The sequence below is a fragment of the Amia ocellicauda genome, unplaced genomic scaffold, assembly GCF_036373705.1.
Source record: "Amia ocellicauda isolate fAmiCal2 unplaced genomic scaffold, fAmiCal2.hap1 HAP1_SCAFFOLD_38, whole genome shotgun sequence".
In the NCBI taxonomy this organism is placed as follows: domain Eukaryota; kingdom Metazoa; phylum Chordata; class Actinopteri; order Amiiformes; family Amiidae; genus Amia; species Amia ocellicauda.
The window spans coordinates 98,964-121,816 of NW_027102952.1; the positions used below are offsets into that span (position 1 = coordinate 98,964).

A 22,853-nucleotide genomic window follows, 5' to 3' on the forward strand; every position below is an offset into this window, starting at 1 on the left:
TGATGTCTCTTAAAGGTTGGCGGGTATTGACGGAACTTCCAGCAAAAAAAAAAAAAAAAAAAAGAAAAATGGATGGAAAAATATCAGTGCAGCAAAGGGTGTTGAAAGTAGCCGGGTACGTGTACAATTCTTCAATTATATCTCCTGCAGACTGAAAGAGAGTATTAAGAGCTACGATAAAGTTACCCAGGAGACGTAAAAGCTTGCAGCACCTGGTATTTCCAGGAGGTCTCACATTCAAGTACTGACCAGGTCCTGCCCCGTTTAGCTTCCGAGATCTGACGATATCATGCGCATTCAGGACGGTGTGGCCGAAAGCCGAGAGGCCCAGCTGCATGATGTCTCTTTAAGGCTGGCGGGTATTGACGGAACTTCCAGCAAAAAAAAAAAGAAAAAAGAAAAATGGAGGGAAAAATATCAGTGCAGCAAAAGGTTTTGAAAGTAGCCGGGTACGTGTACAATTCTTCAATAATATCTCCTACAGACTGAAAGAGAGTATTAAGAGCTATGATGAAGTTACCCAGGAGACGTAAAAAGCTTGCAGCACCTGGTATTTCTAGGAGGTCTCCCATCCAAGTACTGACCAGGCCCTGCCCCGTTTAGCTTCCGAGATCTGACGAGATCGGGCGCATTCAGGACGGTGTGGCCACAAGCCGAAAGGCCTGGCTGCATGATGTCTCTTAAAGGTTGGCGGGTATTGACGGAACTTCCAGCAAAAAAAAAAAAGAAAAAAAGAAAAAAGAAAAATGGATGGAAAAATATCAGTGCAGCAAAGGGTGTTGACAGTAGCTGGATACGTGTACAATACTTCAATTATATCTCCTCCAGACAGAGAGAGAGTATTAAGAGCTACGATAAAGTTACCCAGGAGACGTAAAAGCTTGCAGCACTAGGTATTTCCAGGAGGTCTCACTTTCATGTACTGACCAGGTCCTGCCGCGTTTAGCTTCCGAGATCTGACGAGATCGGGCGCGTTCAGGATGGTGTGGCCGCAAGCCGAGATGCCTGGCTGCATGATGTCTCTTAAAGGCTGGCGGGTATTGACGGAACTGCCAGCAAAAAAAAAAAGAAAAATAGAGGGAAATATACCAGTGCAGCAAAGGGTGTTGAAAGTAGCCGGGTACGTGTACAATTCTTCAATTATATCTCCTGGAGACAGAAAGAGAGTATTAAGAGCTACGATGAAGTTACCCAGGAGACGTAAAAAGCTTGCAGCACCTGGTATTTCCAGGAGGTCTCCCATCCAAGTACTGACCAGGCCCTGCCCCGTTTAGCTTCCGAGATCTAACGAGATCGGGCGCATTCAGGACAGTGTGGCCACAAGCCGAAAGGCCTGGCTGCATGATGTCTCTTAAAGGTTGGCGGGTATTGACGGAACTTCCAGCAAAAAAAATAAAAAAAAAATAAAAATGGATGGAAATATACCAGTGCAGCAAAGGGTGTTGAAAGTAGCCGGGTACGTGTACAATTCTTCAATTATATCTCCTGGAGACAGAAAGAGAGTATTAAGAGCTACGATGAAGTTACCCAGGAGACGTAAAAAGCTTGCAGCACCTGGTATTTCCAGGAGGTCACCCATCCAAGTACTGACCAGGCCCTGCCCCGTTAGCTTCCGAGATCTGATGAGATCGGGCGCGTTCAGGACGGTGTGGCCACAAGCCAAGAGGCCTGGCTGTATGATGTCTCTTAAAGGCTGGCGGGTATTGACGAACTTCCAGCAAAAAAAAAAAAAAAAAAAAATGGAAAATGGAGGGAAAAATATCAGTGCAGCAAAGGCTGTTGAAAGTAGCCGGGTACGTGTACAATTCTTCAATTATATCTCCTGGAGACAGAAAGAGAGTATTAAGAGCTACGATGAAGTTACCCAGGAGACGTAAAAAGCTTGCAGGACCTGGTATTTCCAGGAGGTCTCCCATCAAAGTACTGACCAGGCCCTGCCCCGTTTAGCTTCCGAGATCTGATGAGATCGGGCGCGTTCAGGACGGAGTGGCCACAAGCCGAAAGGCCTGGCTGCATGATGTCTCTTAAAGGTTGGCGGGTATTGACGGAACTTCCAGCAAAAAAAAAAATTAAAAAAAGAAAATAGAAAAATAAATGGAAAAATATCAGTGCAGCAAAGGGTGTTGACAGTAGCTGGATACGTGTACAATACTTCAATTATATCTCCTCCAGACAGAGAGAGAGTATTAAGAGCTACGATAAAGTTACCCAGGAGACGTAAAAGCTTGCAGCACTAGGTATTTCCAGGAGGTCTCACTTTCATGTACTGACCAGGTCCTGCCCCGTTTAGCTTCCGAGATCTGACGAGATCGGGCGCGTTCAGGATGGTGTGGCCGCAAGCTGAGATGCCTGGCTGCATGATGTCTCTTAAAGGCTGGCGGGTATTGACGGAACTGCCAGCAAAAAAAAAAAGAAAAATAGAGGGAAATATACCAGTGCAGCAAAGGGTGTTGAAAGTAGCCGGGTACGTGTACAATTCTTCAATTATATCTCCTGGAGACAGAAAGAGAGTATTAAGAGCTACGATGAAGTTACCCAGGAGACGTAAAAAGCTTGCAGCACCTGGTATTTCCAGGAGGTCTCCCATCCAAGTACTGACCAGGCCCTGCCCCGTTTAGCTTCCGAGATCTAACGAGATCGGGCGCATTCAGGACAGTGTGGCCACAAGCCGAAAGGCCTGGCTGCATGATGTCTCTTAAAGGTTGGCGGGTATTGACGGAACTTCCAGCAAAAAAAAAAAAAAAAAAAGAAAAATGGATGGAAATATACCAGTGCAGCAAAGGGTGTTGAAAGTAGCCGGGTACGTGTACAATTCTTCAATTATATCTCCTGGAGACAGAAAGAGAGTATTAAGAGCTACGATGAAGTTACCCAGGAGACGTAAAAAGCTTGCAGCACCTGGTATTTCCAGGAGGTCACCCATCCAAGTACTGACCAGGCCCTGCCCCGTTAGCTTCCGAGATCTGATGAGATCGGGCGCGTTCAGGACGGTGTGGCCGCAAGCCAAGAGGCCTGGCTGTATGATGTCTCTTAAAGGCTGGCGGGTATTGACGAACTTCCAGCAAAAAAAAAAAAAAAAAAATGGAAAATGGAGGGAAAAATATCAGTGCAGCAAAGGCTGTTGAAAGTAGCCGGGTACGTGTACAATTCTTCAATTATATCTCCTGGAGACAGAAAGAGAGTATTAAGAGCTACGATGAAGTTACCCAGGAGACGTAAAAAGCTTGCAGGACCTGGTATTTCCAGGAGGTCTCCCATCAAAGTAATGACCAGTCCCTGCCCCGTTTAGCTTCCGAGATCTGATGAGATCGGGCGCGTTCAGGACGGAGTGGCCACAAGCCGAAAGGCCTGGCTGCATGATGTCTCTTAAAGGTTGGCGGGTATTGACGGAACTTCCAGCAAAAAAAAAAATTAAAAAAAGAAAAAAGAAAAATAAATGGAAAAATATCAGTGCAGCAAAGGGTGTTGACAGTAGCTGGGTACGTGTACAATTCTTCAATTATATCTCCTCCAGACAGAAAGAAAGAACTAAGAGCTACGATAAAGTTACCCAGGAGACGTAAAATCTTGCAGCACCAGGTATTTCCAGGAGGTCTCCCATCCAAGTACTGACCAGGTCCTGCCCCGTTTAGCTTCCGAGATCTTACGAGATCGGGCGCAATCAGGACGGTGTGGCCACAAGCCGAAAGGCCTGGCTGCATGATGTCTCTTAAAGGTTGGCGGGTATTGACGGAACTTCCAGCAAAAAAAAAAAAGAAAAAAAGAAAAAAGAAAAATGGATGGAAAAATATCAGTGCAGCAAAGGGTGTTGACAGTAGCTGGATACGTGTACAATACTTCAATTATATCTCCTCCAGACAGAGAGAGAGTATTGAGAGCTACGATAAAGTTACCCAGGAGACGTAAAAGCTTGCAGCACTAGGTATTTCCAGGAGGTCTCACTTTCATGTACTGACCAGGTCCTGCCCCGTTTAGCTTCCGAGATCTGACGAGATCGGGCGCGTTCAGGATGGTGTGGCCGCAAGCCAAGATGCCTGGCTGCATGATGTCTCTTAAAGGCTGGCGGGTATTGACGGAACTGCCACCAAAAAAAAAAAAGAAAAATAGAGGGAAATATACCAGTGCAGCAAAGGGTGTTGAAAGTAGCCGGGTACGTGTACAATTCTTCAATTATATCTCCTGGAGACAGAAAGAGAGTATTAAGAGCTACGATGAAGTTACCCAGGAGACGTAAAAAGCTTGCAGCACCTGGTATTTCTAGGAGGTCTCCCATCCAAGTACTGACCAGGCCCTGCCCCGTTTAGCTTCCGAGATCTGACGAGATCGGGCGCATTCAGGACGGTTTGGCCGCAAGCCGAGAGGCCTGGCTGCATGATGTCTCTTAAAGGTTGGCGGGTATTGACGGAACTTCCAGCAAAAAGAAAAAGAAAAATAGAGGGAAATATACCAGTGCAGCAAAGGGTGTTGAAAGTAGCCGGGTACGTGTACAATTCTTCAATTATGTCTTCTCCAGACAGAAAGAGAGTATTAAGAGCTACGATGAAGTTCCCCAGGAGACGTAAAAAGCTGGCAGCACCTGGTATTTCCAGGAGATCTCCCATCGAAGTACTGACCAGGCCCTGCCCCGTTTAGTTTCCGAGATCTGACGAGATCGGGCGCGTTCAGGACTTTGTGTCCGCAAGCCGAGAGGCCTGGCTGCATGATGTCTCTTAAAGGTTGGCGGGTATTGACGGAACTTCCAGCAAAAAAAAAAAAAAGAAAAATGGATGGAAAAATATCAGTGCAGCAAAGGGTGTTGAAAGTAGCCGGGTACATGTACAATTCTTCAATTATATCTCCTGCAGACTGAAAGAGAGCATTTAGAGCTACGATGAAGTTACCCAGGAGACGAAAAAGCTAGCAGCACCTGGTATTTCCAGGAGGTCTCCCATCAAAGTACTGACCAGGCCCTGCCCCGTTTAGCTTCCGAGATCTGATGAGATCGGGCGTGTTCAGGACGGTGTGGCCGCAAGCCAAGAGGCCTGGCTGCATGATGTCTCTTAAAGGCTGGCGGGTATTGACGGAACTTCCAGCAAAAAATAAAAAATAAATAAATAGAAAAATGGAGGGAAAAATATCAGTGCAGGACAGGGTGTTGAAAGTAGCCGGGTACATGTACAATTCTTCAATTATATCTCCTCCAGACTGAATGAGAGTATTAAGAGCTACGCTGAAGTTACCCAGGAGATGTAAAAAGCTTTCAGCACCTGGTATTTCCAGGAGGTCAACCATCCAATTACTGACCAGGCCCTGCCCAGTTTTTCTTCCGTGATCTGACGAGATCTTGCGTCTTCAGGACGGTGTGGCCGCAAGCCGAGATGTCTGGCTGCATGATGTCTCTTAAAGGCTGGCGTGTATTGACGGAATTTCCAGCAAAAAAAAAAAAAAAAAAGAAAAATGGATGGAAAAATATCAGTGCAGGAAAGGGTGTTGAAAGTAGCTGGGTACGTGTACAATTCTTCAAATATATCTCCTCCAGACAGATAGAGAGTATTAAGAGCTACGATAAAGTTACCCAGGAGACGTAAAAGCTTGCAGCACCAGGTATTTCCAGGAGGTCTCACATTCATGTACTGACCAGGTTCTGCCCCGTTTAGCTTCCAAGATCTGACGAGATCGGGCGAGTTCAGGGTGGTGTGGCCGCAAGCCGAGATGACTGGCTGCATGATGTCTCTTAAAGGCTGGCGGGTATTGACGGAATTTCCAGCAAAAAAAAAAAAAAAAAAAATAGAAAACTGGAGGGAAAAATATCAGTGCAGGAAAGGGTGTTGAAAGTAGCCGGGTACGTGTACAATTCTTCAATTATATCTCCTGGAGACAGAAAGAGAGTATTAAGAGCTACGATGAAGTTACCCAGGAGACGTAAAAAGCTTGCAGCACCTGGTATTTCTAGGAGGTCTCCCATCCAAGTACTGACCAGGCCCTGCCCCGTTTAGCTTCCGAGATCTGACGAGATCGGGCGCATTCAGGACGGTGTGGCCACAAGCCGAAAGGCCTGGCTGCATGATGTCTCTTAAAGGTTGGCGGGTATTGACAGAACTTCCAGCAAAAAAAAAAAAAAAAAAAAGAAAAAGAAAAATGGATGGAAAAATATCAGTGCAGCAAAGGGTGTTGACAGTAGCTGGGTACGTGTACAATTGTTCAATTATATCTCCTCCAGAAAGAAAGAAAGAACTAAGAGCTACGATAAAGTTACCCAGGAGACGTAAAATCTTGCAGCACCAGGTATTTCCAGGAGGTCTCCCATCCAAGTACTGACCAGGTCCTGCCCCGTTTAGCTTCCGAGATCTGACGAGATCGGGCGCATTCAGGACGGTGTGGCCACAAGCCGAAAGGCCTGGCTGCATGATGTCTCTTAAAGGTTGGCGGGTATTGACAGAACTTCCAGCAAAAAAAAAAAAAGAAAAAAAAAAAAGAAAAATGGATGGAAAAATATCAGTGCAGCAAAGGGTGTTGACAGTAGCTGGGTACGTGTACAATACTTCAATTATATCTCCTCCAGACAGAGAGAGAGTATTGAGAGCTACGATAAAGTTACCCAGGAGACGTAAAAGCTTGCAGCACTAGGTATTTCCAGGAGGTCTCACTTTCATGTACTGACCAGGTCCTGCCCCGTTTAGCTTCCGAGATCTGACGAGATCGGGCGCGTTCAGGATGGTGTGGCCGCAAGCCGAGATGCCTGGCTGCATGATGTCTCTTAAAGGCTGGCGGGTATTGACGGAACTGCCACCAAAAAAAAAAAAGAAAAATAGAGGGAAATATACCAGTGCAGCAAAGGGTGTTGAAAGTAGACGGGTACGTGTACAATTCTTCAATTATATCTCCTGGAGACAGAAAGAGAGTATTAAGAGCTACGATGAAGTTACCCAGGAGACGTAAAAAGCTTGCAGCACCTGGTATTTCTAGGAGGTCTCCCATCCAAGCACTGACCAGGCCCTGCCCCGTTTAGCTTCCGAGATCTGACGAGATCGGGCGCATTCAGGACGGTGTGGCCGCAAGCCAAGAGGCCTGGCTGCATGATGTCTCTTAAAGGTTGGCGGGTATTGACGGAACTTCCAGCAAAAAAAAAAAGAAAAATAGAGGGAAATATACCAGTGCAGCAAAGGGTGTTGAAAGTAGCCGGGTACGTGTACAATTCTTCAATTATATCTCCTGGAGACAGAAAGAGAGTATTAAGAGCTACGATGAAGTTACCCAGGAGACGTAAAAAGCTTGCAGCACCTGGTATTTCCAGGAGGTCTCCCATCCAAGTACTGACAAGGCCCTGCCCCGTTTAGCTTCCGAGATCTGACGAGATCGGGCGCATTCAGGACGGTGTGGCCACAAGCCGAAAGGCCTGGCTGCATGATGTCTCTTAAAGGTTGGCGGGTATTGACGGAACTTCCAGCAAAAAAAAAAAGAAAAAAAGAAAAAAGAAAAATGGATGGAAAAATATCAGTGCAGCAAAGGGTGTTGACAGTAGCTGGATACGTGTACAATACTTCAATTATATCTCCTCCAGACAGAGAGAGAGTATTGAGAGCTACGATAAAGTTACCCAGGAGACGTAAAAGCTTGCAGCACTAGGTATTTCCAGGAGGTCTCACTTTCATGTACTGACCAGGTCCTGCCCCGTTTAGCTTCCGAGATCTGACGAGATCGGGCGCGTTCAGGATGGTGTGGCCGCAAGCCGAGATGCCTGGCTGCATGATGTCTCTTAAAGGCTGGCGGGTATTGACGGAACTGCCACCAAAAAAAAAAAAAGAAAAATAGAGGGAAATATACCAGTGCAGCAAAAGGGTGTTGAAAGTAGCCGGGTACGTGTACAATTCTTCAATTATATCTCCTGGAGACAGAAAGAGAGTATTAAGAGCTACGATGAAGTTACCCAGGAGACGTAAAAAGCTTGCAGCACCTGGTATTTCTAGGAGGTCTCCCATCCAAGTACTGACCAGGCCCTGCCCCATTTAGCTTCCGGGTTCTGACGAGATCGGGCGCATTCAGGACGGTGTGGCCGCAAGCCAAGAGGCCTGGCTGCATGATGTCTCTTAAAGGTTGGCGGGTATTGACGGAACTTCCAGCAAAAAAAAAAAAAAAAAAGAAAAATGGATGGAAAAATATCAGTGCAGCAAATGGTGTTGACAGTAGCTGGGTACGTGTACAATACTTCAATTATATCTCCTCCAGACAGATAGAGAGTATTAAGAGCTACGATAAAGTTACCCAGGAGACGTAAAAGCTTGCAGCACCAGGTATTTCCAGGAGGTCTCACATTCATGTACTGACCAGGTCCTGCCCCGTTTAGCTTCCGAGATCTGACGAGATCGGGCGCGTTCAGGATGGTGTGGCCGCAAGCCGAGATGCCTGGCTGCATGATGTCTCTTAAAGGCTGGCGGGTATTGACGGAATTTCCAGCAAAAAAAAAAAAAAAAAAATAGAAAAATGGAGGGAAAAATATCAGTGCAGGAAAGGGTGTTGAAAGTAGCCGGGTACGTGTACAATTCTTCAATTATGTCTTCTCCAGACAGAAAGAGAGTATTAAGAGCTACGATGAAGTTCCCCAGGAGACGTAAAAAGCTGGCAGCACCTGGTATTTCCAGGAGATCTCCCATCGAAGTACTGACCAGGCCCTGCCCCGTTTAGTTTCCGAGATCTGACGAGATCGGGCGCGTTCAGGACTTTGTGTCCGCAAGCCGAGAGGCCTGGCTGCATGATGTCTCTTAAAGGTTGGCGGGTATTGACGGAACTTCCAGCAAAAAAAAAAAAAAAGAAAAATGGATGGAAAAATATCAGTGCAGCAAAGGGTGTTGAAAGTAGCCGGGTACATGTACAATTCTTCAATTATATCTCCTGCAGACTGAAAGAGAGTATTAAGAGCTACGATGAAGTTACCCAGGAGACGAAAAAGCTAGCAGCACCTGGTATTTCCAGGAGGTCTCCCATCAAAGTACTGACCAGGCCCTGCCCCGTTTAGCTTCCGAGATCTGACGAGATCGGGCGCGTTCAGGCCGGTGTTGCCTCAAGCCAAGAGGCCTGGCTGCATGATGTCTCTTAAAGGCTGGAGGTTATTGACGGAACTTCCAGCAAAATAAAAAAGAAAAAAGAAAAATGGAGGGAAAAATATCAGTGCAGCAAAGGGTGTTGAAAGTAGCCGGGTATGTGTACAATTCTTCAATTATATCTCCTCCAGACAGAAAGAGAGTATTTAGAGCTACGATAAAGTTACCCAGGAGACGAAATAACTTGCAGCACCTGATATCTCCAGGAGGTCACCCATCCAAGTACTGACGAACCCTTGCCCCGTTTAGCTTCCGAGATCTGATGAGATTGGGCGCGTTCAGGACGGTGTGGCCGCAAGCCAAGAGGCCTGGCTGCATGATGTCTCTTAAAGGCTGACGGGTATTGACGGAACTTCCAGCAAAAAAAAAATGGATAAAGAAAAATGGAGGGAAAAATATCAGTGCAGCAATGGGTGTTGAAAGTAGCCGGGTACGTGTACAATACTTCAATTATATCTCCTCCAGACAGAAAGAGAGTATTAAGAGCTACGATGAACTCACCTAAAGGATTATTAGGAACACCATACTAATACTGTGTTTGACCCTCTTTCGCCTTCAGAACTGCTTTAATTCTACATGGCATTGATTCAACAAGGTGCTGAAAGCATTCTTTAGAAATGTTGGCCCATATTGATAGGATAGCATCTTGCAGTTGATGGAGATTTGTGGGATGCACATCCAGGGCACGAAGCTCCCGTTCCACCACATCCCAAAGATGCTCTATTGGGTTGAGATCTGGTGACTGTGGGGGCCAGTTTAGTACAGTGAACTCATTGTCATGTTCAAGAAACCAATTTGAAATGATTCGACCTTTGTGACATGGTGCATTATCCTGCTGGAAGTAGCCATCAGAGGATGGGTACATGGTGGTCAAAAAGGGATGGACATGGTCAGAAACAATGCTCAGGTAGGCCGTAGCATTTAAACGATGCCCAATTGGCACTAAGGGGCCTAAAGTGTGCCAAGAAGACATCCCCCACACCATTACACCACCACCACCAGCCTGCACAGTGGTAACAAGACATGATGGATCCATGTTCTCATTCTGTTTACGCCAAATTCTGACTCTACCATCTGAATGTCTCACCTCTTTTTCCTATTTGTAGTGGAGATGAGTGGTACCCGGTGGGGTCTTCTGCTGTTGTAGCCCATCCGCCTCAAGGTTGTACGTGTTGTGGCTTCACAAATGCTTTGCTGCATACCTCGGTTGTAGCGAGTGGTTATTTCAGTCAAAGTTGCTCTTCTATCAGCTTGAATCAGTCGGCCCATTCTCCTCTGACCTCTAGCATCAACAAGGCATTTTCGCCCACAGGACTGCCGCATACTGGATGTTTTTCCCTTTTCACACCATTCTTTGTAAACCCTAGAAATGGTTGTGCGTGAAAATCCCAGTAACTGAGCAGATTGTGAAATACTCAGACCGGCCCGTCTGGCACCAACAACCATGCCACGCTCAAAATTGCTTAAATCACCTTTCATTCCCATTCAGACATTCAGTTTGGAGTTCAGGAGATTGTCTTGACCAGGACCACACCCCTAAATGCATTGAAGCAACTGCCATGTGATTGGTTGATTAGATAATTGCATTAATGAGAAATTGAACAGGTGTTCCTAATAATCCTTTAGGTGAGTGTATATGTATGTATGTTTATGTATGTCCAATTGCTTTGACAATACAAATGAAATGAATTGAGAGAGAGAGAGAGAGAGAGAGAGGAATATGAGCTCCTAAAAAACATTTGTTTTTATACATAAGCGGATTTAATTTGTGATTTACAAATGAATATATAGCACTATAAACATACACAGAAGACATGGAATAGAAATTCAGAAGAAAAAGTATTCAAAAAATAATAATTTTAAGAGAAACACAAAAAGAAGAAAGCAGAGAGACAGTTCAGGAAGAAAAGTCAGAAAAGAAAAGCTGAAGACAAGAATTGGAGGTAAGAGACAAATAATTAAACAAAAAAATATGTATTAATAAAATAAATAAGCATTCTCAGTAGTTGACTCAGCCAATGAAAATGCAGAGCTCCGATTTGAATAGAGTGACAGTAGGAGAGAGCCCAACTGCCACTGAGACTGATAGAAATCTATCGAACAGCAGTCTGACTGCAGAGCTGCCTTTTGAAATCTGATACCCTGAAGACATTCGCTCTGCACAGGCTAAGAAGGACTACAAACAAGCTGTGATGAGAGCATCTCCTGAGACCCTCATCCTAGACTACACCGGTAAAGGAGAAAACAGGGTCAAGAACAATCTACTGTTCTACACCGCCTTTCACAAAACCCTGTGCCAGACATACCCCAATAACAACAAGAGGGGCATTAGCAGAGGCAGGCAGATCTCAGTGCTGGTAGAGAAAGACACAGACAGTGTGATGCTCACTTTTAATGTATACCACAACGGGACCATCATGGTGCAGGGCAGCGAGAGCAGCCTGGACCAATTAGCTCTCGGCTTCCACACCTCAAAGCAGCAGACTGAGGTAGAGAAACAAGAGCCAGAGCCGGCCACCCTGCAGTCTGCCCCCAGCCACACGGAGCCAGACAGTGCCCCATCTCCCACAGACTGCCCCCCTGTCTCCCCAAAACTCTCCAGCAACATTAAAACACTAAAGGAATGCCTATCAGTGCTGGAGCTGGAGTTTGCGGAGTTCAGGGAGCAGACCTTGAGCACCCTGGCCCAGACCTCCTTGTGCGATCAGCTCCGGGATGAGATGCACAGACTAAAGATGCAGCACAAGGCTGAGATCCATGAGCTGAGAGCAGCAGTGAGAGACCTGGAGGAGCAGAGCCAAACCCTGAGGACGGAGCTGCGCAGAGCGAGGGAGGAGCTGACCAGGACACCCCAGCACAGCCAGCTAAGGAGCCTGCAGAGCCAGCTGGAGGAGCTAAGAGAGGAGCTACACATCACTGGAGCACAGAGACTGCACTGCACTGACCCCACAACACCTCCAACCCCTGACGCACCCACTGATCCACCCACACTCCCCACCACTCCTGACACACCCACTATCACCAGACCTGCCACTAATACACAACCCCCTGAAACGCCACTCCCTCAAAACACACCCGCTGCCCCCACCACTCCCGACGCAAACCCGGAGTGGCAGGTCAACGCAGAGGTGGTCATTCTGAGCGAATCCAATGGGAAGTTCCTGGTTGAGAGGCGCCTCTTCCCTGGGCGAAAAGTGAAAAAGCTTTGGTGCTCCACAGCACAGAGAGCCCTGGAGCTGCTCTCCAAGAGGAGGCTTTGCCAAGTCAAACACATCCTCATCCACACCGGCACTAACGACCTGAGTGCCCGCAGGGGCGATGTGGCCTCAGCCCTGAGACAGGTAGCAACGAAAGCCACAGAGGAATTCCCAACTGCCAAAATTTCCATCTCCACACTGCTGCCCCGCACAGACGTGCCCCTGCACATCATCCAGGCCATCAACGCAGAAGTGTCCCGAAGATGTGCCCTCCTCCCCAACGTCCACCTGGCACACCACTGAGACATCCAGCCACATCACCTGTATGACCACGTCCACCTCAACAAGACGGGTGTGAGGATCATCTCAAAGGTCCTCAAGGACACAACCCTGGGCCGAAACCCCACACACCCCCACCTCGAGACCAGTAGCAAACCCCCCAGCCCCCGGCCACATCCCCAGCCACCGGCTCCACCCCAGCCCCAGCCCCTGAGACCCCGCGGCCCCATTCCCCACCCCCCCATCCCCAGAGGGCCCGTCCAGCACAGCAGAGCGGACAGCCGGGGACCAGCACAGCCACACAGCCACGCAGCAGCGGCTTCCAGAGCCTGGAGGCCCGATGCTGCCCAGCTGGCCCAGATAAGGCAACTCCTCAGTGTCATCTGTACCACACTGCTGAGTTAACTGAGCCTCAACACACATATATATGGTTGTGGAGATGGAGAGTAAGAAAAAATGTGATTTAATTATTCTGATATTTTGATGCAAAGATAAAATCTTTGAGTGATTATTATGTATATCCATATATAATTATTAATAGTAATATAATATCAGTTGTAGACCACAAATTAAACTTTCTTATGTAGAAGAGACAAGTATAATAAAATATATGAACATGTCCTTTAAAATAAGCAGTTGGAATATGCAGGGTTTACGCTCCTCAACTTTTGGAATGAAGAGCACAGGCCCTGAACTGATCAACACTGTAAATAGTTCAGATGTTTTCATTCTTGTAGAGACTTGGTGCTGTGCAGATATGTCTATACACTGGATGGATACAATGGATACAGGGAGCTGATTGTGCCCTCCTATAAAAAACCCAAAGTCAGGTGTGGCAGGGCCTCGTGGGGGATTATCGTGTGGTACAGGGAGGAGCTCCGAGCAGCCCTATGCCCAGTACAGAGAGGAGACACACACCTGTGGATGAAAATCAGAAAAGACACCCTACAAAATAACACAGATATATACCTATGTGCAATTTATATGCCACCCGCAGACTCCCCCTACTATAATGAGGAAGGCTTTCATGAGCTTCAAAACGAAATCTGCCACTTCCAGACCCTGGGCTCTGTACTGCTGTGTGGCGATCTCAATGCCAGGACTGGCAGAGAGATGGACTACATCAATACAGAGGGGAACACACACCTGTTCGGAGACTCCCCGCTGTGCCACACACACACCTCCACACTGACACAGCCACGACAGCGTGGTAAACAAGAGCAGGAAGCAGGTAGTGCGCCTATGTAAAAGCCTGGGTCTATATATCATCAATGGCAGGACCAGGGGGTACTCTCTGGGGAGATTCACATACTGCTCGGCTCTGGGCAGCAGTGTGGTGGACTACGCCATAACTGACCTGGACCCACAAGCCAACAATGCGTTTGTAGTCAGACAACAATCTCCACTATCAGACCACAGCCAAATAACACTTTACCTAAAAAGATCAGCGCAGCCACAAGTCAGAGCCAAACTTCCCACAAAACTGGTCTCCCTGCCACCCAGTTAGAGATGGTCAGAGCCCAGCACAGAGAACTACACAAGAGCCCTGAATAGTGATGAGATTGAAAACATGTTAGACAGATATCAATCCTCACACTATCAAATAAACCAAAACGGAATAAACTCAGCCACCAAAACACTGAATGAAATATTTGAGAGACTGGCTTTAAAATCAAACATTAAAACAATTAAAAACCAAAATATGAAATCGTCTAAAAGAAAAAAAGAACAGTGGTGTGACCAGGAGTGTGAAACTTCTAGGAAACACCTGAGACATCTCTCCAACACTAAACACAGAGAGCCCGACAACCAGGAGGCTCGCCTCAGCTACTGCCAGGCCCTGCGGCACTACAAGCAACTCCTCAGTAAGAAAAAAGACCACTATATGGGCAGAATAAATACCCCAAAAACAAAAAATGAAATACCAATTCAAAATGGAGAAATCTGGAAAACACACTTTGAAAAACTTTACCAAAATGTTGAAAACAATCCAAAGCCAGAACAGGTTAAAATATTAAAAAACCTAAATAAATTGGAAGAAATCATTAAGAATAACCAAAATCCCTTAGATAACCCATTTACAATACAGGAACTAAAACATCAACTCAAAATCCTCAAACCCAGGAAAGCCAGCGGCCCCGACAGCATCAGCCCTGAGATGCTGAAGCACAGCAGCCCGCAGCTGCAGGAGGCTCTGCTCAAACTCTTTAACCTGGTGCTGAGAGCCGGGTGTTTCCCTGAGGTCGGGAATCAAGGATTGATCACCCCGATTTTTAAAAGTGGAGACAAATTAGACCCCAATAACTACTGGGGCAGCTGTGTGAGCAGTAACCTGGGGAAGGTGTTCTGCAGTATCATCAACGCCCAGATACTGGCCTTCCTTACCAAGCACAGTGTCCTGAATAAGAGTCAGATTGGCTTCCTACCAAAACACCGCACAACCGATCATATTTACACTCTACACACCCTCATAAATAAATATACCCAAAACAATAAAGGAAAAATATTTGCCTGTTTTGTAGACTTTAGAAAGGCATTTGACTCAATCTGGCACAAGGGATTATTTTATAAACTTCTACAGAGTGGTGTAGGGGGTAAAGTTTATGACATCATTAAATCAATGTATTCTGAAAACAAATGCGGAGTTCAAATTGGCAACTCAAGAACAGAGTTCTTCACTCAGGGGCGGGGAGTGAGACAGGGCTGCAGTCTGAGTCCAACACTGTTCAACATCTACATCATCGAGTTGGCCACAGTGTTGGAGCAGTCTGACGCCCGCAGCCTAACTCTCCATGACACAGAGATCAAGTTCCTGCTCTACGCAGACGACCTGGTGCTGCTGTCGCCCACAGAGCAGGGGCTTCAGCAGAACCTGGCGCTGCTAGAGCAGTACTGTCAGAAATGGGCCCTGGCAGTCAATCTGGACAAGACCAGAGTTATGGTTTTCCAGAAAAAAGCCCCATCTCAGGGAAACAGGTACCGCTTCACTCTGGGCAGCACTGGATTAGAGCACTGCACCAGATACAACTACCTTGGCCTGACCATCAGTGCGTCAGGGAGCTTCAGCCTGGCTATAAACGCATTAAAAGACAAGGCACGCCGGGCATTTTATGCCATAAAGACACAATTTGGGAAAACAACAATACCAATAACTATTTGGATTAAAATATTAAACTCCATCATCCAACCAATCCTGCTATATGGGAGCGAAGTGTGGGGTCCCCTCATGAACCTCAATAACAGCAATTGGGACAAAAGCCCCATGGAAATATTCCACCTAGAATTTAATAAAAACATCTTACACGTACACAGAAACGCCCCCACGGCTCTGAGGCTCACAGAGCCCGAACACACAATGACCAAAACAACTACAATTGGGAAAATTGACATGTACCTGAAAAGCAAATACACAAAAGATTAGAGACACGAATTAGAATTACAAAACAAATTGGAATGCTACCGGGCCCTGAATAGAAACATTACATTGGCTGAATACTTAAAAATCCAAAATATAAAAGAGAGACAAAATCTAACTAAATACAGGCTCAGTGACCACAGCCTCGCCATTGAAAAAGGCCGCTACAGAAAATTCTGGGTTGCCAGAGAAGAGCGGCTGTGCAGCCAGTGTGACCTAGGGGAGGTCGAAACACAGGCGCATTTCCTGCTGTCCTGCCCTAAATACACAAAAATCAGGGAGACATACTTTAAAATATTAAAAATGCATATCCCTGAGTTCAGCATGATCCCCGATTGCTGCAAACTCCCCGTCCTGCTGGGAGAGGAGGAGCGCACTGCCTTCTTAGCAGCGCAATATGTATCCACCTGCCACAGCCTGCGAGACAGTGTGTAGACACCAGCCTGTGGCACTCCATTTGCAAAACAAAATAAAAACAGTGATTTTTCTGATGTCATGACACAAATTTTGATACAAACAACAAATATGGTTTATATCCTACTTAATTTTATTTCAATGTGTACTATATTTGTTCCACTGAATCTTGTATTGCAATGTTTTGTCTTGATTGATAGAACATTTGTATCTGCTTTGGCAATATTGTGATAGATCATGCCAATAAAGCACCTTTGAATTGAATTGAAATGAATTGACAGACAGACAGACACACGCACACACACACACACACACACACACACACACACACACACACACAGAGCCAGCCAGCCAGACAGCCAGCCAGCTCAGCCATGACATCACGAGCCTCTCTCAGCTGACTGCTATGACATCACAGAGCACGTACATTCCGTTGCTTGCCGTCTGTCAACCACTCAGTCACTGCCAGCCAGACTGGCTGGCTGGCTGGATGGGGGGGCTGCTTGCTGCTGCTGCGTATCTTAGCAAGCTAATTTGCCTGACCGGCCTTCCTACTCCTATGCCCAAATGCCCACCTAAGCCTCGTTTGTAATGCATGTCATTGTATTTCAAAAAGGAATCTGGAAATAGTAAACCTATTTTCTTTATTTGAATGTATTAAAGATCACATTTTATTACATTTTCTTTTTCTGTACTTCATTACATTATATTGAGATTCATAATTCTATTATTTATTTTCCGTATGTATGTATGTATGTATTATTGTATGGAAGGAAAGTTAGAAATGATTTTCTCAAACCTGTTTTTCTCTCTTGTATACTTAAGAAAGATAAGGTCAAGCTAGAAGGTCAGGAGGCCATAAGGTAGTTTGATTTCTGTTTGTTATTTACGATGAGAACCTTGGAGACAATGTAAAACGGTATGACCTACGTGCCTGTTCCTTAAAACCATGTGTAGATCTATGAACTCTGTTCTATAATGAAATATGTTCTGCTTAGTTAGCCTTTAAGATAACATAGTAATGATTTTCTAGCATGTATGTATGTATGTATGTATGTCCAATTGCTTTGACAATACAAATGAATTGAATTGAGAGGGAGAGAGAGAGAGAGAGAGACAGACAGACAGACAGACTGACAAACACAAACAGACACACACACACACACACACACACACACACACACAGACACACACACAGCCAGCCAGCCAGCCAGCCAGCCAGCTCAGCGATGACATCACAAGCCTCTCTCAGCTGACTGCTATGACATCACAGAGCATGAACATTCCGTTGCTTGCCGTCTGTCAACCACTCAGTCACTGCTAGCCAGACTGGCTGGCTGGCTGGATGGGGGGGCTGCTTGCTGCTGCTGCGTACCTTAGCAAGCTTATTTGCTTGACCGGCCTTCCTACTCCTCTGCCCACATGCCCACCTATGCCCGATCTGCTGTTCACCTGGATCACAGCTCCGCCCCAACAAGGCAGATCCTCCCAAAAATGGTACAAACTGATCCACGTTCCCCTCCACAGAAAGCTTTAGCCCAAAATAAGGGACACATTCTGCCCAATATGTCAGCGCCAACCACAGCCTGAGGGACACAGTGACACACGAGCACCGGCTGTAAATATAATGTAAATACTCGTTTGTAATGCATGTCATTGTATTTCAAAAAAGGAATCTGGAAATGGTATACCTATTTTCTTTATTTGTATGTATTAAAGATCACATTTTATTACATTTTCTTTTTCTGTACTTCATTACATCTTATTGTGATTCATAATTCTATTATTTATTTTCCGTGTATATGTATGTATGTATGTATTGTGACAAACCAAGGGGCAGGGTCATACATGGCAGATATGTCAGGCCAGGTCTGCTGCAAGGTGTGTACTCTAGGGTAGAATACCGACCCTAGGCAACTACACTCCCCAGAAACCCTCAGGCAGCCATTCTAGCACCTAATGTGGTCACTTGGTGTTACTTCCTCAATTATTCACCAGGTATATAAGGCGGGCCTGAGAGAGAGAGAAGTGAGAGACAATAGGGTGAGTTATCTGGAAAACAGAGGTAGCTCATAAGGAGAAAGCCAAGACTTATTTATTCCAGACTTTGTTTAAAATAGAATGATTATGTAAGATTAGTTACAACTCCAGTGTGAGTTAGGTTTTGTTTTCAGATTTGTTTTGTTTGAAGTAAACATACAGGCACAGCCCTGTATTTGCAACCTCCTCCCTGGGTCATGACTGGTTTTTACTCCTAAGAAGATCACAGAGAAGACCCGCACATGTGTACAGCCAAGGCGTTTTGTCACATTTGGTGTAGAATGCGGGCAGCACCTCATGAAACCCAGACTGGCTGAGTGAATTTTTTTATCCAAAAAAAAAAAAACTACAGGCTGTAATAGCCCAACAGGAAGCGACCAGGGTGCAGCAGGTGGCTCACCAGGATGCTATGCGGATGCATCAGGAAGCACTGCAGGTCCAGCATGATACAAATAAAATGTTTAGAGAAGAGCAGGAAAAGGTGACTAAAGAGCTGAAAGAGAGTGTTGAAGCACTTGCAACCAGGATTGGGCCACAGGGGGCTGCAACCCATTCCACTCCCCGCACCAATCACTTTCTGCAGAAAATGACAAAACAGGACGATGTTGAGGCCTTCCTTATGACCTTTGAGAGGACAGCAGAGAGAGGGATGGCCAAAAGATTCCTGGGCAGGGCTTGTGGCACCTTATCTGGCAGGGGATGCACAGAAAGCGTACTTTGATCTGGAGCTGAAGGACGCCCAGGACTATGATAAATTGAAAGCGGAGATAATGACCCGATTGGGCGTGACCACCGCAGTGAGGGCACATCGGTTTCAGCAGTGGGCCTACCAACCAGGACAACCAATCCGAACGCAGATGTTTGATCTGATCCATCTGGCCAGGAAATGGCTACAGCCAGAGGTCCATTCATCAGCCGAGGTGGTGGAGGCCATAGTCCTTGACAACTACCAACGCTGTTTGCCCAAGGACGTTCGACGCTGGGTTGGCCAGAATGAGGTGCTGTCCGCTGACACCTTGGTGGCCATTGTAGAGCGGTTCTATACAGCCGGAGCAGCAGAGCATGTACCGGAGGTTAAAAACTCGTTCCCCAGGCCATGACGAACCAGCGGAACGGGTAAGATGGTTCCAAAGTACTCTGGGAAACATGACGCGCTGGATTGGAAGAAAAGAGCAAGACTGGGGGGGGCAAAGGTGGGGCCTAAAGCCGAGACTAAGGGTTATAGGGGGTCACCATCACAACCAATTGTCTGCTACAATTGTGACAAAGTAGGACATATTCCGGCCCACTGCCCAGGTAGAGAGGAACCAATGCAATGTAATGTGTGTGATATGGGGAAAGAGAAACCGGTATTTTATGCCTGCCCTGTTGGGACGGATGTTTTCATAGGCGGAGTACCTAATCCAAAACACATGTGTACAGTGATAGTCGATGAGAAAGAAGTGGCTGCTCTACTCGACTCTGGCAGTATGGTTACACTGGTCACAGAAAAATTAGTAGCGACCAACAAGCTGGATAGACATCAGGAGCTCAGTATCACATGCACACATGGTGACACACGCCCCTATCCCACAGCCCTTGTAAACATACAGACAGAGGCCGGGAAACTAGATTACGAAGTCGGTGTGGTACCCAACATGCCATATGATGTGATACTGGGACGATATTTTCCTAATTTTGGAAAACTAGATAGAAAACATAGTAAATTGGAAATGCACACTGAAAACTGTAAGCCAGAAGTTGCCTCGATCCCACAACTAGAGCTAAAAGTAGACCTGGTTCCAGTTGAGTCGACAGTGAAGGTTTTGGTTGGGGAAAATTAAACTGAAAACATAAGGGTGGAATGTAGTGACGTAGATGACCCTATGGAGGGTGAGGAACCCAGCACTAGCAGGGTGGGTGAGAATCCATTCATAGAGACCCCTGAAGCTGACAATGTAGAAGTGTCAGTGTTAGAGGGACTCCCCACTGATTTTGGCAGCGCACAGGTGCGAGATCTCACTCTACACTATGCTAAAGAAAATGTGAAGGTAGTAAATGGGACCCCTATGACTACTGCAGACCCGCCAACAGCTTATCCTTATTTTATGGTAAAAAATGACCTATTGTACCGTGTAAATAAGATAGGGGTGGACATTGTGGAGCAATTGCTAGTTCCCACCCCATTCAGACGAACAGTTCTCAATCTGGCACATGGGCATATCCTCGGGGGACATCTGGGGATGGACAAAACCAAGGATAGACTCCTGAGGAGGTTTTACTGGCCAGGCGTACATGCAGACGTGACAGAACATTGTAGCTCATGTCCTGAATGTCAACTACATGCTCCTAAACCAGCCTTCAGAAGCCCACTGGTCCCTTTGCCCATCATAGAGTCCCCCTTTGCTAGGATAGCTATGGATGTGGTGGGACCTCTCCCAAAATCAGCCAGAGGGCATCAGTATATACTGGTTATTTTGGATTATGCCACCAGGTACCCAGAAGCCATTCCACTGCGGACCATGGCTTCAAAAGGTTTTGCAAAAGAGCTAATGTTGATGTGTAGTAGGGTGGGGATACCGAGGGAGATATTAACAGATCAGGGCACACCCTTTATGTCTAAGGTTATGACCGATCTGTGTAAATTGTTGCAGGTTAAGCAGTTGAGAACATCAGTCTACCACCCACAAACAGATGGGTTGGTTGAGAGATTTAATAGGACCCTGAAGTCCATGCTAAGAAAGGTAATCGATAAGGATGGGAAAAATTGGGAATTCATGCTGCCCTACTTGATGTCTGCCATTAGGGAAGTCCCACAGGCTTCCCTGGGCTTTTCGCCTTTTGAACTGTTATATGGGAGGCACCCCAGGGGGATATTAGACATAGCCCGTGAAACGTGGGAACACGAGTCCACTCCTTTCCGGAGTGTAGTCGAGCACATCAATGCTATGCAAGAGAGAATAGCCACAGTCACTCCCATTGTGAGAGAGCACCTAAGGCAGGCACAGGAACACCAACAATTCGCCTATAATCGTCAGGCTACACTGAGGGTGTTCCAGCCTGGTGATAGGGTGTTGGTGTTGGTTCCCACTGTAGAATGTAAATTTCTGGCTACGTGGATGGGACCTTATGAGATTATAGAGCGAATACGGGAAGTGAACTATAAGGTTCAGCAACCCGGCCGCCGACCCCCAGAACAAATATATCATGTCAACTTAATAAAAGCCTGGAAGGACAGGGAAGTGTTGATGTTGACTTACCCCCCTCAGCCACTAGGGACACCGAAGGTGAATATTGCAGCTGCCTTGTCACCTGACCAGTTGAAGGAGGTGAACGACTTGATAATACGTAATAGGGAAGTTTTCTCAGGCATACCGGGGCGTACCCATTTAGTCTCTCACAACATTGTGTCTCTCCCAGGAAAGAAGGTAAATATGAGGCCTTACAGGGTACCAGAAGCTCGCAGGAACACTATTAGAAATGAGGTTAAGGAAATGCTGGAGGCAGGGGTTATTGAAGAATCCCACAGTGAGTGGTCCAGCCCTATAGTCATGGTTTCCAAACCTGATGGCTCCTGGAGATTCTGTAATGATTTTAGAAAGGTTAATGAAATTTCAAAGTTTGATGCATACCCAATGCCCCGAGTAGATGAATTGTTAGAGAATATTGGGAATGCTCGCTATATTTCAACTATTGACTTAGCCAAGGGCTACTGGCAGATTCCCTTGACCCCGGGTGCCAAAGAAAAAACAGCCTTTGCAACCCCAGATGGTCTGTTTCACTACACAGTGATGCCCTTTGGCCTGCATGGTGCTCCTGCCACCTTTCAAAGGTTGATGGACCACATACTTAGACCACACAGGACGTATGCGGCAGCATATTTAGATGATGTGGTCATTCACAGTCCAGATTGGGAATCACATTTGTCTCAGCTCCAAGCGGTATTGGATTCAATACATGCAGCAGGCCTGATGGCTAATCCAACCAAATGCAATTTGGGGTTGGAAGAGGCCAAATACTTGGGCTATACAGTAGGGAGGGGTATGGTGAAACCCCAAATATCCAAGGTTGAAGCCATAAACTCTTGGCCTAGGCCTGTCAATAAAAAGCAGGTTAGGGCATTTTTAGGGTTAACTGGGTATTACCGGAGGTTTATTCCCAACTATGCTACCTTAGCGGCCCCTCTGACTGATATGACTAAGGCTACAGAACCCAATATGGTTAGATGGGGTGATACAGCAAACCGGGCTTTCCGGAGCCTACAGGAGGCGCTCTGCCGCAACCCCGTTTTAATGGTACCTGACTTTCAGAAAGAATTTATAGTCCAGACGGACGCCTCTGAGGTGGGGATCGGAGTGGTTTTGTCCCAAAGAATGGGTGATCACGAACACCCGGTGTTGTTCCTTAGCAGAAAGTTGGAATCCAATGAAATAAATTATTTGGTAGTTGAAG

At 46.3% G+C, this 22,853-nt stretch overlaps 11 non-coding genes and 17 pseudogenes across 11 annotated transcripts; all 28 read right to left on the reverse strand.

Annotated features, from left to right (window-relative positions):
* Positions 1 to 200: 200 nt before the first annotated feature.
* LOC136733944 (uncharacterized) lies at positions 201 to 319 on the reverse strand (annotated as a pseudogene).
* Positions 320 to 535: 216 nt separating this feature from the next.
* Positions 536 to 654, reverse strand: LOC136734380 (5S ribosomal RNA). Its single transcript, XR_010810492.1, has one exon. It is a non-coding gene; the product is annotated as a 5S ribosomal RNA (ribosomal RNA).
* Positions 655 to 878: 224 nt separating this feature from the next.
* On the reverse strand, positions 879 to 997 carry LOC136733885 (uncharacterized; annotated as a pseudogene).
* Positions 998 to 1,206: 209 nt separating this feature from the next.
* On the reverse strand, positions 1,207 to 1,325 carry LOC136734001 (5S ribosomal RNA). The gene has a single exon (XR_010810381.1). It is a non-coding gene; the product is annotated as a 5S ribosomal RNA (ribosomal RNA).
* Positions 1,326 to 1,542: 217 nt separating this feature from the next.
* LOC136734023 (5S ribosomal RNA) lies at positions 1,543 to 1,660 on the reverse strand. The gene has a single exon (XR_010810402.1). It is a non-coding gene; the product is annotated as a 5S ribosomal RNA (ribosomal RNA).
* Positions 1,661 to 1,879: 219 nt separating this feature from the next.
* On the reverse strand, positions 1,880 to 1,998 carry LOC136734111 (uncharacterized; annotated as a pseudogene).
* Positions 1,999 to 2,222: 224 nt separating this feature from the next.
* LOC136734436 (uncharacterized) lies at positions 2,223 to 2,341 on the reverse strand (annotated as a pseudogene).
* Positions 2,342 to 2,550: 209 nt separating this feature from the next.
* On the reverse strand, positions 2,551 to 2,669 carry LOC136734002 (5S ribosomal RNA). Its single transcript, XR_010810382.1, has one exon. It is a non-coding gene; the product is annotated as a 5S ribosomal RNA (ribosomal RNA).
* A 217-nt stretch (positions 2,670 to 2,886) lies between these two features.
* LOC136733987 (5S ribosomal RNA) lies at positions 2,887 to 3,004 on the reverse strand. Its single transcript, XR_010810367.1, has one exon. It is a non-coding gene; the product is annotated as a 5S ribosomal RNA (ribosomal RNA).
* A 217-nt stretch (positions 3,005 to 3,221) lies between these two features.
* Positions 3,222 to 3,340, reverse strand: LOC136734400 (uncharacterized; annotated as a pseudogene).
* A 224-nt stretch (positions 3,341 to 3,564) lies between these two features.
* On the reverse strand, positions 3,565 to 3,683 carry LOC136734175 (uncharacterized; annotated as a pseudogene).
* Positions 3,684 to 3,907: 224 nt separating this feature from the next.
* On the reverse strand, positions 3,908 to 4,026 carry LOC136734437 (uncharacterized; annotated as a pseudogene).
* A 210-nt stretch (positions 4,027 to 4,236) lies between these two features.
* On the reverse strand, positions 4,237 to 4,355 carry LOC136734137 (5S ribosomal RNA). The gene has a single exon (XR_010810469.1). It is a non-coding gene; the product is annotated as a 5S ribosomal RNA (ribosomal RNA).
* Positions 4,356 to 4,564: 209 nt separating this feature from the next.
* Positions 4,565 to 4,683, reverse strand: LOC136733915 (uncharacterized; annotated as a pseudogene).
* A 211-nt stretch (positions 4,684 to 4,894) lies between these two features.
* Positions 4,895 to 5,013, reverse strand: LOC136734253 (5S ribosomal RNA). Its single transcript, XR_010810480.1, has one exon. It is a non-coding gene; the product is annotated as a 5S ribosomal RNA (ribosomal RNA).
* Positions 5,014 to 5,234: 221 nt separating this feature from the next.
* LOC136733958 (uncharacterized) lies at positions 5,235 to 5,353 on the reverse strand (annotated as a pseudogene).
* A 215-nt stretch (positions 5,354 to 5,568) lies between these two features.
* LOC136734475 (uncharacterized) lies at positions 5,569 to 5,687 on the reverse strand (annotated as a pseudogene).
* Positions 5,688 to 5,907: 220 nt separating this feature from the next.
* Positions 5,908 to 6,026, reverse strand: LOC136734392 (5S ribosomal RNA). Its single transcript, XR_010810493.1, has one exon. It is a non-coding gene; the product is annotated as a 5S ribosomal RNA (ribosomal RNA).
* Positions 6,027 to 6,249: 223 nt separating this feature from the next.
* LOC136734049 (5S ribosomal RNA) lies at positions 6,250 to 6,368 on the reverse strand. The gene has a single exon (XR_010810428.1). It is a non-coding gene; the product is annotated as a 5S ribosomal RNA (ribosomal RNA).
* A 223-nt stretch (positions 6,369 to 6,591) lies between these two features.
* LOC136734439 (uncharacterized) lies at positions 6,592 to 6,710 on the reverse strand (annotated as a pseudogene).
* A 210-nt stretch (positions 6,711 to 6,920) lies between these two features.
* Positions 6,921 to 7,039, reverse strand: LOC136734038 (5S ribosomal RNA). The gene has a single exon (XR_010810417.1). It is a non-coding gene; the product is annotated as a 5S ribosomal RNA (ribosomal RNA).
* A 209-nt stretch (positions 7,040 to 7,248) lies between these two features.
* On the reverse strand, positions 7,249 to 7,367 carry LOC136734039 (5S ribosomal RNA). Its single transcript, XR_010810418.1, has one exon. It is a non-coding gene; the product is annotated as a 5S ribosomal RNA (ribosomal RNA).
* A 223-nt stretch (positions 7,368 to 7,590) lies between these two features.
* LOC136734440 (uncharacterized) lies at positions 7,591 to 7,709 on the reverse strand (annotated as a pseudogene).
* A 212-nt stretch (positions 7,710 to 7,921) lies between these two features.
* Positions 7,922 to 8,040, reverse strand: LOC136734093 (uncharacterized; annotated as a pseudogene).
* Positions 8,041 to 8,255: 215 nt separating this feature from the next.
* On the reverse strand, positions 8,256 to 8,374 carry LOC136734263 (uncharacterized; annotated as a pseudogene).
* A 219-nt stretch (positions 8,375 to 8,593) lies between these two features.
* On the reverse strand, positions 8,594 to 8,712 carry LOC136733916 (uncharacterized; annotated as a pseudogene).
* A 212-nt stretch (positions 8,713 to 8,924) lies between these two features.
* On the reverse strand, positions 8,925 to 9,043 carry LOC136734283 (uncharacterized; annotated as a pseudogene).
* Positions 9,044 to 9,258: 215 nt separating this feature from the next.
* On the reverse strand, positions 9,259 to 9,377 carry LOC136733922 (uncharacterized; annotated as a pseudogene).
* Positions 9,378 to 22,853: the final 13,476 nt, after the last annotated feature.